Source organism: Thalassophryne amazonica, chromosome 8 (genome assembly GCF_902500255.1).
Source record: "Thalassophryne amazonica chromosome 8, fThaAma1.1, whole genome shotgun sequence".
Classification (NCBI taxonomy): Eukaryota; Metazoa; Chordata; class Actinopteri; order Batrachoidiformes; family Batrachoididae; genus Thalassophryne; species Thalassophryne amazonica.
Window position 1 is genome coordinate 62,128,660 of NC_047110.1, and position 15,196 is coordinate 62,143,855.

The 15,196-nt window shown below is 41.3% G+C and overlaps 1 protein-coding gene across 2 annotated transcripts in view; it reads right to left on the minus strand.

Moving 5' to 3' along the window:
- Window positions 1-15,196, minus strand: part of otud7a (OTU deubiquitinase 7A) — a 91,877-nt gene that overhangs the window by 50,342 nt on the left and 26,339 nt on the right. The window lies entirely within an intron of this gene.

Here is a 15,196-nt window from a genome sequence, read left to right on the forward strand (position 1 = left end):
CAAATCTTTCTGATTGACTAGTACAAGTGACTTCACTATGAAGTCATATACAGTATTAGTCATATAGCAGTAACACATAGTGGTGTAGAGCAGGTAGCTGAGTGGATAAGGACCTGGCCTGCCAATATGTAAACCTGGCTTTGAATCCTGCTTATGCAACCTCTCTGTGTCCTTGGACACAGACACTCCAGCTACACTGTCTCAGTCCATCCAGCTGTACAAATGGGCAATGGTCTTACCCAGGGAAGTACATTTAGCACTATTAAAACAAAACACCTTTCTCGTGAGGTTTTTGCGCAAATGTAGCTCGAAAGACAAACTAAAGTTTATGTTGATCAGTGAATAGTTTGCTATCATAATGAGATCATTATGTCATGAAATGACCTCACCACAGAAAACATTTTTGATACATCTTTTATAATATATGTCCTGTATGCATCAGTACTCTGATGTTTTTCATTTTATGAAGGTTTAGCTTGTTGGTCCTGTTACAGTTAGCCTTCGCGTGAGTTTGTTTACAGTGGATCACGGGTTGCGAGCCCAAGACCCATGCACTTTGGGCACCCGCCTTCTCCAGCGACACCATCGGGGATGGAGACATGCTGGTTCTGGATGGGTACTTGCAGCAAGCTGCTGGATGACTCAATTATAGTCAAGGTCCGCCTTAAAACTTGCCAGCTCGACTGGTGCGGCTCTCATCCACCTGTTGTGAAACAGCTGCCGTTGGAGACTTGAAGGTTCCAAAACCCTAATAACTCAAGGATCCGCTCAGTTTTGTGGCGCTGACTGCACTTGCCAATCACAGAGTGAGTATAACGGTCAATTATGCACTTTTTTATAGGTTTCAAGGTTGGAGTACACTGAAACCACTCCACCTGGATGTAGTTTAATGTCATCCCTTACCAAAAAATAGTACTGATAAGTATATAAAAAGTAAACTAGAAGTATAGTTGCAACATACTTGCATATACTACTTTTTGGTAAGGGATACCCAGGACATGGGTTATAAGACAGGGTCATTTTACACATTTTAGCTTCAGTCTTTATTGATCTGCCTAATCCTTGAAACTAAAAAAGTGGTGATACCTACTAAACTGTATAAAATATTCTGGTGTGCAGAAATACTTGATTCAGCAGTCATCCCTACGAACTAACCTACTGTGAACTTTGGAAGGAGGATGAGGGTCTGAAATCTTTGACTGCTTTTAGGTTTTCCTTTGATGCTCATCCCCATTTCCACAAATGCTCAAAAAGTGCTAACATCTGAGGTAGTCCTGCACCTTTTAATCTTATTCTGCATTCTGAAGTTATTTTCTTTGGCATAAACACAATTTCAGCTTCACTTTTTCAAACGCAGGTGTGTAAATCCTCCACCATGGCCAGGAAAGTGCAGCGTTAGCCTCAACGATCTCCGCTCTGACGCAACGCAGCGCAAAACAGCTGATGCCGGTAAAGGCAGAAAAGGTCAGCGTCAGGATCCAGCAGATAGAGATGTGATGAAGGCCTATGTGTGGCGACAAACACACATGGAAACGGTGACTGAGGAGTGAGTGGGCGCAGCGGAAACACTGTGGACATTCAGACTTCCTCCTCTGCAGATCACACCAGCCCCCACCTGCCTCCCCCATTTCAGTAGAACATTAAGTCCTGCTAAGTGGGACTGAAATATCTTTCAGCGTCATGCATAATTCACGGTAAAAAGCTTCGTATACATGTTTGTCTCCTTTGTTTGTTTGCACAACTCCTTGTAGAAACTGACTGCAACATTATTAATAAGTGTTACATTTAACAAAAGATTCCTCTTTTAAACTGATCGAAATACATGTGAAATTCAAAATGGGTCAAATGAGTTCTAACCAAAAGACAAAGTTTAAACAAAGTAGGCTTTGGTTTTTGAGGTTCCAACTTATCCATCAACTACTCTAGTGCCATTACCACCATTTCAGACATCATACCTCAGCTAAACTGTGACTGATTAACTTAGTATATAAAAAAAAAAAAAAAACGCTTGAGGAGAAGCAAGAAGACCACTATACCATTACCACAGCATTGTGGTAGTGGTATAGTGGTTGCAATGCTGCTACAGCATGGAAATTTTACTCAAAACCCGTAGGACCAAGAAAATACGCTTATCTACTGATACAACACGTCTCTTGGCTAATTTGCTACGGATCATGATACTTAAAGTGCATATCACGAGAAATTAAAATGTCAAATGAGCTGACTATTGTAAATAAAGAAAGAATTATGAAAATACTGATGTATTTCATTTTAATGTTGGTGCTATATGCCCAGAGAAATTAATGGGGAAATCAGCCTGATTTCACCTACCTCTGATTAACACTCAGAAACCTCAAGTTGTAAGGAATATGACTTTTGGTGACATGTCAGGTCACGTCCAGAAAATGAATGTGAGGAAAAGGTCTTTTTTAAAAAAAAAAAATAACACTGTGAAATCAGTTTTGTGGACTTTGATGGCAAATATGTCAAAATCAGGGCTGCAGCTATCGATTATTTTAAGTAATCGAGTATTCTATCGATTAATGGGATAAAAAGTACTTTGGCGTTTTTAACAACATCAACAGTCCAGGGGCCTGTACTACGAAGCGGGGTTAACTTACTCAGATGTAACCTAGGGTCAACCTCTTAAACCGGGGTTGACAAAACCTGGTCTCCTCAAGTGGTGTTAATCGGTACTATGACACTGAATAAGATGTTGATTTGTTGAACCTGTGTTAACCTAATTGGAGTTTGTGCACATTCACATAAAAGGGGGCGGGTTGCAGCACACATCACCATTTTTCAATGATGGCGCGGTCACCTTACTTTACCGAAGAAGAATGCATGATTATTATGCAGCACTACGAGGAATTTAATATAACGTTAAGGGGGAAATCGAACACATCGTCTGCCAATAAAGCAAGACAGGCTTGTTGGCAACGTATTGCTGATCAGGTAAATGCGCAAGTACAATTCAATTGTTCTCCAAAAGACAGGCTTGTTGGCAACGTATTGCTGATCGGGTAAATGCGTAAGTACAATTCAACTGTTCTCCAAATCTGTTACAGATGATTAACCTGTGGAATGTCTAATATGTGTAAAAAAAAAATGACCTTTCATTATTTACGTCCAGATGTAACACGATTCAGAGGTGGGCATAGGCCTACTAATAAATGTTAGGTTAATTAAATGTTTCCTAAATAGGCTACCTTGACTGTATGATTGCTATTCCTAATCCTGTCAATATTTCAGATGCAATAGCAGTGCCAAACGCACCCGGCAGCAGGTGAAGATGAAATATAAAAACATCCTTCAGAACGGTAGGTTTATATTCATAGCTTGATAAGCTCCACTTCGCCTAATTACTGGACATGCATTAGACCTATTTTGATATTAATAATTACCCGTGATTGCATAAAACCCTTCTTTGATTTGCACTGCGGCTAAATGACCAGGGAAAACGACAAATGCATCCAACAGTTTAGATAGAGCAAGTACTACCTTGCGAATCATACGACATACAGTATTCTTGCTCAGATGTTCAGCATCACCGATGGAATACATAAATTGTCCACTGGCAAAATAGGCACAAGGCACATTATCTGCGCGATCGTCGGGGCATTGCTATAGTGTAAAAAATTACTTGTTTTTACAGGAAAACGCTGGCAGCTGTGGTTACCAGGGAATTCCTGTAAAACATACAGCAGCACAGTAGATAACATTACAGACAAAATATGTATATGGATTTACAGTGAATGAACCACGGCTGACTCACATTAAAGGAACTGTTAAATCAACAAACAAGAGCTCCTTTTTTTGTACATTTAACTGCTGTATTTTTTTACAGGAATTCCCTGGTGACCACAGCTGCCAGCGTTTTCCTGTAAAAACAACAGTCTTTTTTTACAGTGTACGATGGGTGATGTTACAGACTTCTGGCCCGATCAGCTGACAAAGATAACGAATTCCCTCGGCTGAGAATCTATATCTTTCATAGAGAATATCGTCCGGGTATGTCAGCAGATTCTGGCAGTCTTTAAAAACCCTTGCCCTGCGAAGAGAGCCCCTCACAATTTGTGCTACAATATCACACGGATCATCCAGGTAGGCCGGCATTGTCTTCGGAGTGATTGCAGGTGGATGGACGGTACTTATAAGGGGTGTGGTTAAGCGTAAACCTCACGCTAACCTGGAACATAACCTGCTCGGAGCAGGTTTGGCGCACAGCGTAAGTTACCATGACAGCATGCCTCGATCGAAACCTATCCACCTTTCGTAGTACGGGTTAACCGGGAAGTTACTCCACACGTCATCAACTTACTCCTGAAGTTACCCTGATAAGCCAGTAACCCCGCTTCGTAGTACAGGTCCCAGGGCTCTCCCTAAGCAATAGCACAATGTCACTGCGTCATCACGGAGATTGTCAAATTTAGTGTATCCCTTTCTGTTTTCCTGGGTAATCATTTTTTTTCACATCTTTACAAGGTTTGGATCTTTCCTGGTGTCAGGAGCTCAGCCAAAGTCTTGAAATTTTGCTGAAATGGCGATGGGATGTGGCTTTCTGTTTTTTGTTTACCCTAACTTGTAAAATTTAACCATTTTAAGTTTTTTTTTTTTTAAGGTTGGTGAACTGGGTCCCTGCGTGACTTTTTTTAATCCCTCTTTCTCTGTGATTCAGTCAATGCATTTCAGCTGGAGGTTGACCATGCAAGCCTCGCAGTCAGGTTTTTTAAAATTATTATTATTTTGAGTTACCGTGTTTGTGAAGCGTTGTGTGTTGCCCAAAAAAAACAAACTTAAAAAGTGAAACGCTCAATGCATGTCTGAGCAAAACAGAAGGAAGACGAGTGGACTTCTTCAGAGACTATTTGTCAGAGGTGTTCGGGACAGAGCTGTGAGGGGAATACTGAGCCGCTCACACCGGGCAGAGAGAGGCAACCACCAGCCGCCACGGGAATAGCCACTCCCTACGTAGAGCAGAGAGCAGGCAGCGGACGAAACAGTGTTTTGTTTTATAAACAAACACACTGCTTCACTTTAAATGCGCAGTAAACTATTTCAGATGATCAGCCTGGACCGTTTTTCCTCATAAAAGGCTTTATTTTACTCTGTCACGTTGGAAAGCTGTAGCTTTTGTGCTAATTTGATTAGCACTTACACGGCTCATGTATGCTAGTCTTCTTCTGTTTGTTTTTCTTGGGACGTTGCAGCGCCACACACAGGCCTGGCATATGTACTACAATGTTAAACAAAGCTTTGAGGCACAGAATTTGCCTCGAACATTTTTTGTAATCGAATTATTCGAGTTACTCGACTAATCGTTTCAGCCCAGTCAAAATCATTAAAATTTGTATTTTGCAAGGATGTAATTACATAACTAGTGTTGCTTATTAGGTGGACAGATTTTGCAAAGATAATATTTTGAGAGGAAAGTTTTGTTTTTTTTTAATAGTGCGTCTCGCACAAACAGCACAATTGAAGCCCAGCACAGCGTGAGAATGGTCAATAAAACATGATGGGTCCAACCACAGGTCTTATCCTTTCCTTCCATGTGGCCAGGAGTAAATTCTTAACAAAGTGTGTTTCCTCTCCCAAATGACTGGAACCAGCCATGTTTGTGGTTTGCACTTAGCTCCCAGTAGCGCTTAGCTATTGGTTTTGCTCGGCCCTTTGAGTTACTGGCTAAGCCGAGCTAAACTGATAGCTAAGTGCTACCGGGAGCCCCACTGTCAGTGACACTGGATGCACCAGATCTGCAGGCTGACTAAAGCCCCGGTCACATGGCACTAATGAAGGACACCGAAGCCAAAACAAAACAAGAAATCTGGAGTTACGTTGACTTTCGGAGACATTAACTGTCGTCCAGCTTCGTTTCTGCAGCTGGCACTTTGTCAGAATTTTCAAACTTAAAAAATGTGAACGAATCCTGATGACAACCTCAATTCGTCCATATTCCATTTTGCTTTCTGTCTTGATGGCTCTTCATTGTTTTTGTAGTTTGCGTACTGTCAGTGTTCCATGTGATTGTCGTCCAACTTTGTCCAACTTCCAGCCTCTCTCTCTCCACACTCTCGTCTCTGGCTGTTATGTCCAGGTGCGCACAAATGTTGTCAAGACAACGCAGCTGCTGCAGAAATGATCACACACTGATGCTTCGTTTTAATTTTGTGTCAGGCGTCAAGGCCGCCGTTCGCGTCATTTTTTTTTTTTGTCAGTTTCGGTTTCATTTTGGTCTTTTATGTACTCTGCACTCGCAGGCTTTTTGGTGATGGGAGAAGTCCAGGCTTATTCGTCCACTTTTTCTCAACGATTTGTGACTTTGGGAAGTTTTTTTTTCCCTTCGTGTGACCGGGCCTTCACATTTTTCAACAGTTTTAAAATTCTGACGAAGCGTCAGCTACAGAAACGAAACTGGACGACGGTGAAATGGTGTCTCTGAAAGTCAAAGTAAGTCCAGATTTCTTGTTTCATTTTTGGCTTCAGCGTCCTCCATTAGTGCTGTTTGACCACGGCTTAAGGAAAGTTTGTTCTTTGTGGAGTGCCACATAGTGGAACAATAATTCTACATGGCTCTGTGTGTGAAGTGAAATCAGAGATACCACTCTGGTATGAAATGATTATTATTCTGTCTTATTGAGATGTATGCAATGTTTTTGTGTTGTTTTGTTTTTTTCTGAATACAACGTGGGTTACAAAAATGTGAGATGGACATTTGTTGATCACAAAATACAAGAATTTGATTGGAAAGCCAAATTACATTTGGAGACAAAAACTAGCCCAGACTGACTGAGTAAGCCAAGAAGTGGACTGTAGCTGAACACAGGTGAAGTGACCTTCAGACAACTAATAGTTAGCGCCTTAGGTTACGTCACTGTTATGGCTAAAACTATCTCTGAATCTGTGTGCTTTTTTCAGACGTTGTACGGCTAATTTAATTTTTATCAGCTACATCAGGACTCACACAAGATAAAGAGTTGGAACTAATGACTCATAATCTGGTATTTAATTTTCTAAAAGATAGTGCTGATTGGAGTGTGATGTGCCTTTTAATAAATACAATTTTACAAATATTGATATTTGATATTATAATACACTGATTTTTGTAACACGACTAGGTGGAAAAGTTAAATACACTTGAATCGACTCTATATCTTAAATCCTATTTACAAAACATGACTTTTTCTCCCCCCTCAAGAGAAGCATATTGTATGTTTGGTAATTAAGTAATTAAAACAATTTATGAATTAAACTGCTTGCTTGCCCATGTACCTTTAATCCCAGGCTTGGTTGCATAAAAGTAAAGAGGAAAGCAAAGTCTACTTACACTACCACCTCTGCTCTGGCAAGCAAGATTGCGTAATAGTGCAGGGATCAAATTTTTCTTTGATTCTTGTCTGACCATGTTCTTTGTCAGACACTTTTATAGCCCCTGAACATGGTTTATTGTGGGGGTGAATTTCTGAAAAGTCATGACTGTCCACCATTTTGAATGTACATTAATAAGGGCGGTCAGTCAGTACTGTTTTTTTTTTGTTTTTTTTTTAATAAACGCAGGAAGGGGCAATGGTTTCACAGGGCCGGACATATGTGGCCGGTCCCACAATGTAAACAAGGTCCAGAAAAGCTTAGAAGACAAATAAAACAGGGGGAGTCTCACTTCATTCTTTGCAGACGACGCCATTACACCACCACATCTTTCCACAGAAAACAGTTGTTGGCTGTTATTTTTAATGTTTATAATGCCATTTATAGCACTTTTAGTCACAACAGGGCCAATGTATCATCTTGAGCATTTGTCAACATTGAACTACAAGCTCTAATTACATACAAATAAATAAACTAGTATTTACGATTAGAATTTGACTAGACTGAAAGAAAACCAGTGGCCCAAAAACTTTTTTCAATTCATATGTTCTAGGTTTCCTCAAACAAATACATAAATTCTACACTGTTATACCGAACACTATTTTAATACAATAATTAAGATAATGTAACTCAAACTTTGAAAAAGTTATAGTCACTCATTTCCATTAATTAACTCAAAAATGAATTGTTTCATAACAACTCAGTTCACTCACTCCCAACAGCTCAAAAGGATTCTCTGGTCACAAGGCCAGAGCCCTGGGTTTTAGCCTTCTGGTTAGAGAGTCATGCCGGAGATCATGAGTTCATGTCCCGAGGAGAGCGAATGGGCAGAGTCATAATCTGTATTCCTTGGGTGCACCTAGCACCGTACTTCTTGGAAATCAGTGCAGAATGTTTAAAGATATCCTGCAAAACCAGAAGTGCTAATTTTGACATTAAACCATTCTGAAAAAAAAGGCTTCTTGAAAAGTGAAAAACGATCTAACTGAGCATTCTGACTGAATAATTGTTTCCTTTCTAATACCCATTATGTGACACTGCTCACTAATGAGAATTTTGTTTTTTGAGGCCACAGAGCTTATTTAAAAAAAAACAAAAAAAACAGGATGTTCTCCACAGTGTGATATGGAAAAACACAATCACAGGAAAATAAAGAATTAGTTCTTCATAACAACTGACAGAAAGCAGTCACTCAGGGAAATTTTCTGAGTTCCATTGACGTGTCAGTCATTTTCTCCCTCCAGCTCACATGTGACAAACATTTTACTGTATTAAACAGTTATAGCTTCGATTACTGTATCTACAGTGAGCACTCATCGCCCACATGCAGAGCCACAGTAGGTGGGAGGTGAATATGCCGTATGCTTATATTCAACTGTATCTCCTCCATACCTGGAAACTGGTCATGCATTAAATTTTCTTACACCACGTTTAGTGGCTCTGCCTGGCTTTAAAGTGATTAAGTCCACAACATATGTACAGACCATTGCTTTTGACTTTCTTTGAAAATGTTTGTGTCAACCCTTACTACTAAATGGCAGCATTTTTCACTACGTCATGGAGACATCTGAGTACACATGAGGATGTTGGGACTGCATATACTGAATGCTTCCCATGCTGAGTCAGGTAAAAACAAACAAAACAAAAAAAACAACGAGGTCTCCAAGAGCCCCTCGTTGGATCTATTCCTACAGTGGAGTCCATCCCGCGCCTGCCACAGAAATCATCCAATCCAGCACGTGGATCCAGCCACATCTCAGACATAGAGAAAAAGAAAACTACTACTGGGATAGGCTTTAGCCCCCCACGACCCTTAATTGGACTAAGTGGTTGAAGATGAGTGTGTGTGTGTGTGTGTGTGTGTGTGTGTGTGAGATTACCAGCAGTTATCAGTATGTATAGCAGTATATCATCAGCATAACAACGATAGGTAATCCCAAAATGCTGCATAAATAGAGAAAAGCAAGGAGCCTAAGACGGACCCCTGTGGAACCCCAAATTTCATGTTACTAAGGGCCCTGTCCCACTTGGGAGAGGATTAATTGCGCATGAATTGAGTATACAAAGTACGGGCGTTCGTTGTCGTCCACAACAAAAATGGCCAAAAATGACAAATGTCCCAGTATGAATTACGGATATATTAATAATATATAGCGAATATATGATGAACAATCACGGTTGTATAACGCATGTAGTGAGGAAACGGATCAGGCGCATTGCGATTATCATGGCAGTATTATGGGTGTATTATGAATGCATCGCGCACGTGTTGTGCATGCACGGCATCTGCACTGTGGACATAAAAGAAACGCACTTGGGCCGTCGGCATCACTATTCACACCAACAATACAGGCTCTGGAGCATTTGCTGGACTTGGACAAGTTGATTGGAGTAAAGAAGCAGTGAACAGGGCGAGTGGTGATGTCAGCGGATCGCACCAGAGCGCAGCTCGTCTGAACGATTATAACAAGAAGTTAAATCTGTAATAAACATAGGAATAAATAGTGTAACAGCTGCAGACAAGAAGGAAAAAACACACAACTGTTTTATCAAGCCTTGACAATGTAAACAAGTCAAATAATTACCTTTTTCGACGGCTCAAAATGCTTTCTGCAGCTGGGCGCGTGAACGGCTCCAGCTTCCTCTGTGATTCAGGAGGTGATAAGAGCCGTTTTCAACAGGTAATTTGCAGAATAAAATGATTAATCTGCCACAAAATAATTATTTTATATAGTCAGCATCCAGCGCAGAGTGCGTGGCAGCCGGTAGAACAAAGAGCGGCGTCCAGCTGTGAACACAGCGCATCTGATTTGCATCCGCTGCAAATCAGATGCAAAGCAGACGTAATAAAAACGCTTTATTCATGGCCAATCTGTATGCAATCGCTACAACTTACTTTAGTTTGTGATGTGGACATGATGGGCACGCAAAATATCCGTTTTACACACTGTCCCAGTCCGCTGCCAAGCCGCAAATCCCTGTCAGTTGCGGATATCAGCAGATGACGGCGAACATACAGCGCATACATTAAGTATGTTTGTGTATGTATTGAGTATGTATGGAGTATGTAAGGCGGATGTCATCCACAGCCAAAATTTTGTGCGGCTCAAAAATCCTGGTAACAGAAAAACGTGCCTCTGTGGATAATTGCAGATGTGTGCGGGTGTCGGCCGACTCATACAAGCATGTTTCATGCATATTGCGGATGTTAAGCGAATATGAGCCAATTTTGTGCGCAATCCATACGCAAATCCTCCTAAACGCCAGTGGGACAGGGCCCTAAGGTTAGAGGTAGTGTCGCTGTACAAGACACAGCGAGAACGACTGGTTAGATACGATGTCAACATTGCAAGGGCACTCCCAGTAATCCCAAAATGATGCGCCAACCTATCGAGTAGAACATGGTCATCTACAACCCCTGGCAAAAATTATGGAATCACCGGCCTCGGAGGATGTTCATTCAGTTGTTTAATTTTGTAGAAAAAAAAGCAGATCACAGACATGACACAAAACTAAAGTAATTTCAAATGGCAACTTTCTGACTTTAAGAAACACTATAAGAAATCAAGAAAAAAAGATTGTGGCAGTCAGTAACGGTTACTTTTTTAGACCAAGCAGAGGAAAAAAATATGGAATCAATTCTGAGGAAAAAAATATGGAATTACCCTGTAAATTTTCATCCCTTGAGGAATTTCATTCATCCAGGAACACCTTAGGGAAAAATCCACACAGTGTCCTATCACAGTGTGTTATCATCGGTTAACCATCACCCGCTTCTCATCCCCTCCAGACTTCCAGCTCCCGGTATTACGAGATCAGGGTTTGTTTTTTTATCCAGTGAATGCAATGGTCTTCCATAGGATATAGTACTATTTGTGTTAACATTTTCTTATTACCATTTTTATTCTTGTGTTTACTTAAAATTAAAAGATGCAAGAAGATCCATCCATTTTCCTGGTAAACAAACAAAATTAACAACAACCAAAAAAAAAAAAAAGGGCTTAAAACGGTAGCAGTGACTAACATCATTGGTGCTTGCACCCCTGATGGTAAGTCTCCACACAGGTACAAATCAATGCACACATTTGTGGATCTTCTGAGGCAGAAGTGTAGCAAAAATCACGTGAAAGAGCACATCCAATCGACTGGCCGATTTTCACAGACACATGGTTACACACACACAGATTTTTTTTTTTTTTAAACACATTTGTGGATCTGGTTAAGGCCCTGTCACACCTTGACGATTTATCCGGCGTATTCCGACCGTATTAAAAACTCTGGCGCATACTGCCACACATCTAATAAATGAACGCAGCTGTCACACCTTGATGATTATCCAGCATCTGCCGACAACCCCATTTCCACCCAGTGGTTCGGGCCGGTACTGCACGGTGTGGTGTACAACAGAAAAAGAGTAATTTATTATTTATTTTCATTTTTTATCTTGGTGGACCATTTTCATTGTGTACAGAATGCTGATAAGTGGACTGGGTGTGGTAAACGCTGCTGTGAATGAATGAAGTGCTCTTTTTAAATATTGAAAGCAGTGGCTGTCATCACAGACCTGAATAATGAAATGCTGTGTGATTTAAACTTTTAAAGCGCCAGTCAGCCGTGATCAGATGTGATCTGAATGAATTGCGGTGATCACCACACCGACAGCTCACACCAACAGCTACGGCGTATTAAAGGTTTAAACAGCGCATTAATCAGGCGTGATCACCCTGATCGATCGATCAGGTCGTCTGATGACCACACCACAGCAACGACACTTTAAAAGTTTAAATCATCACAGCGTTTGTGTGTTCAGAGCGGACATCCTCTGAGAAAGGCACCTGCAGCAGAAAAACAACTGAGGGACTTGCTTTAAAAGGCTGCATTTTCAGCCATGCACTAAAGTATTTTCAGAGGTCATTTTCAAAAATTAGGAGCTTCATGTGGATTCATGTCCGTCTGTGACAGTGAATTGGAATGAAATAAACAGGTCAGATTTACTCAGCGTGAATGAAACAGTCTGTCGGCATGAGGACCGCAGTTTTCAGCCAGTCAGTGGCCAGCATTAATGGACGGATTTAGACTTATGAGTCTAAATCACAAAAAGTTTAAATTTTAAGCAACCATCAGAGCCAGAACCTCCTGTTTAAATTGAACGCTGTGGAAAATGTCTAAGCTCAGTTTTAGCTTAGAAATTAATAAAAAAAAAAATTGCACTTTTCCACCTTCTATTATATATTGGGCGAACTTAACTTAAGAGATAAGCCCAGATAAGGCAGCTTTCACACCTGCTGTATTGGTTGAGTCCAAACTGAAAAGTCTGAAGGTCTGGACCAAAGAAGGTAGGCATGAAAGCACCCTTCTACTAGTAAGACTGTCATTTTGATTTTTGTGAGCGCTGTTTCAGCCGGTCATTCTGTGTCCCTGCAGTCACCACCTGAGAATGTGCCAAGGCCCTTCCCCCACTCCTTCATTATTCTCTTTTCACAAGAGGGACTTTCCCCTGATTCCAGCTTCCATTTTGTTGCTACGACCTCAAAGTGGCCCGACATCCCAAGAAATCCACAAGAGCCCCTCTTCCCTCTGAGGACAGAAATGCACAGCGAGGGAGCGAGACAAGCAGGTGGAGAGTCTGAGAGAGGCAGATGGAAGGGGTCCCCATGGTATGCGTCACTCAAACACTCACTATTAACGGGTTGAAACGAGGCAGACAGAGAGTTTAAGTGTTGACCTTTATAAAGTGAGGGTAATGAAGTTACGGCTGCAGTTCTCTGTGCTCCAAACTGAACAAAGCAAGACTTCTGTGGTCTGGCCCTTTGCATGCTGGAGAAAGATGCTGCTGGAAGCAATAATGTCACTTTACAACTCACTGCTGGGCTGCACACTGCCTACACAGCATATGAACGGAGTGGAGAGTTTTCATCAGTTTGCAAAAACGGCATCATTGCATTAACAATTGAGACAAATTTCAATAAATCCCCACAGTGAACAGCACGAGCAGTGTGGACACCTGGGGGGTAACTGTGTTTCTCTAAAAACCTTTCAGTTTTTATGAAACGATTAGCTCAGTTTGACAGCCAGCTGAATCACAACATGAATTTCTAGACTCAAGCATAAATTTTACTTGAACAATGCCACTTAAAAGGCTGACAGATAACAGCTAGGGTTAGGGCCTTAAATAATGCAGTGGTACTCAGAGTGTATACCTCTACTAAGAACCACCAATCTCTGATAAATAGGACATCTATAGACCTCTAAGATATCATGAGGCCGATTCTTGAAATCTAACAATGTTGAAGAATATGAGCCATTTGTTTAGGCAGATGTGGATCGCTACAAAAAAAATTATATCAACTCAAGAACACGCAACATTCTTGCTGTGAGGCATGAGTGCTAACAACTACACCACCATGCTGACTACATACTAACCAGTGATGGGAAGGTGATTGTCTAGTGGTTAGGTGGTGAGCTGGAGACCAGACGATCCTGTGTTCAAACCCCCGTCAGGCTGGAAAATCACTAAGAATCCCCAAGTTGCTCCCGGTGTGCAGGCAGTACCCTGACATTGGTGTGTGAGTGTGTATGTGTATGAATGGGTGAATGCAAGGCAACATTGTAAAGCACTTTGAGCTTCTGATTCAGATGTAAAAACGTTATATAAATGCAGTCCAGTCCATCTAGTGCCCTAAGAAGATGACTGAATGTCTGGACCAAGTCTCTCCTATCAACCCCTGGCAATAATTATGGAATCACCGGCCTCGGAAGATGTTCATTCAGTTGTTTAATTTTGTAGAAAAAAAGCAGATCACAGACATGACACAAAACTAAAGTCATTTCAAATGGCAACTTAACCGTTACTGACTGCCACAATTTTTTTCCTGATTTCTTATAGTGTTTCTTAAAGCCAGAAAGTTGCCACTTGAAATGACTTTAGTTTTGTGTCATGTCTGTGATCTGCTTTTTTTCTACAAAATTAAACAACTGAATGAACATCCTCTGAGGCCGGTGATTCCATAATTTTTGCCAGGGGTTGTAGAAACATCGGGGACTGCTGGAATAAGAGGGGTTACATAGGAAGACTGCGGTGAGATGTGCTACTTGCACTGTGAGGATACATCAATTATGACATGTTGTCCATTTAGTCTGCAATAGACTGGCAGCCTGTCCAGGGTGTACTCCACCTCACGCCCTATGACTGCTGGGATAGGTTCCAGCTCCCCTGTAACCCTTAATTGGAATAAATGAGTATGAATTAATGAATGTCCATTTAGGATATTTCCCTGAGCATGACTGCAGGAAGCATGTTCCTCAGTGCTGATGACCCCCACAACTGGACAAATCCAAGGGAACACCCACGTGTTATCTAGACACAGTAGATAGATGGCCACAGGGTGGGGGAGGACTGTTGGTCTGCCTGGGTGATGATATGGATTGAGGGTGGTTCTGTAATGTGGTAGACTCAGCAACATGTGGTATCAGCACATGTTCCTTGATCTAATCTGACTGGATACAGGAGAAGACGGAATGATGCAAACTCAGCCCCAGGTCTGAAATGTATCCGGTGCTAACCCTAAACCTAGCTAAGTTCTTTATGGTGCATTTACACATAGGCAAGACACGTTACGAATGTCATATTTGCGTCATTCTTGGCACATTCCTGACATTCTTAATGTGACTTAACACATCTGAATAGGTTTTTTAATAGTGCATGATAGTGCGTGATAGTCGTGATTTTCGTGGAGCATGTTTTTGGCTGTCAGAAAATCTTCCACGAATGTCACGCACCACCCTCATTTCGCCTCATGTCGTGGAGGTTGTAACTGCGAGTGTTGATCTG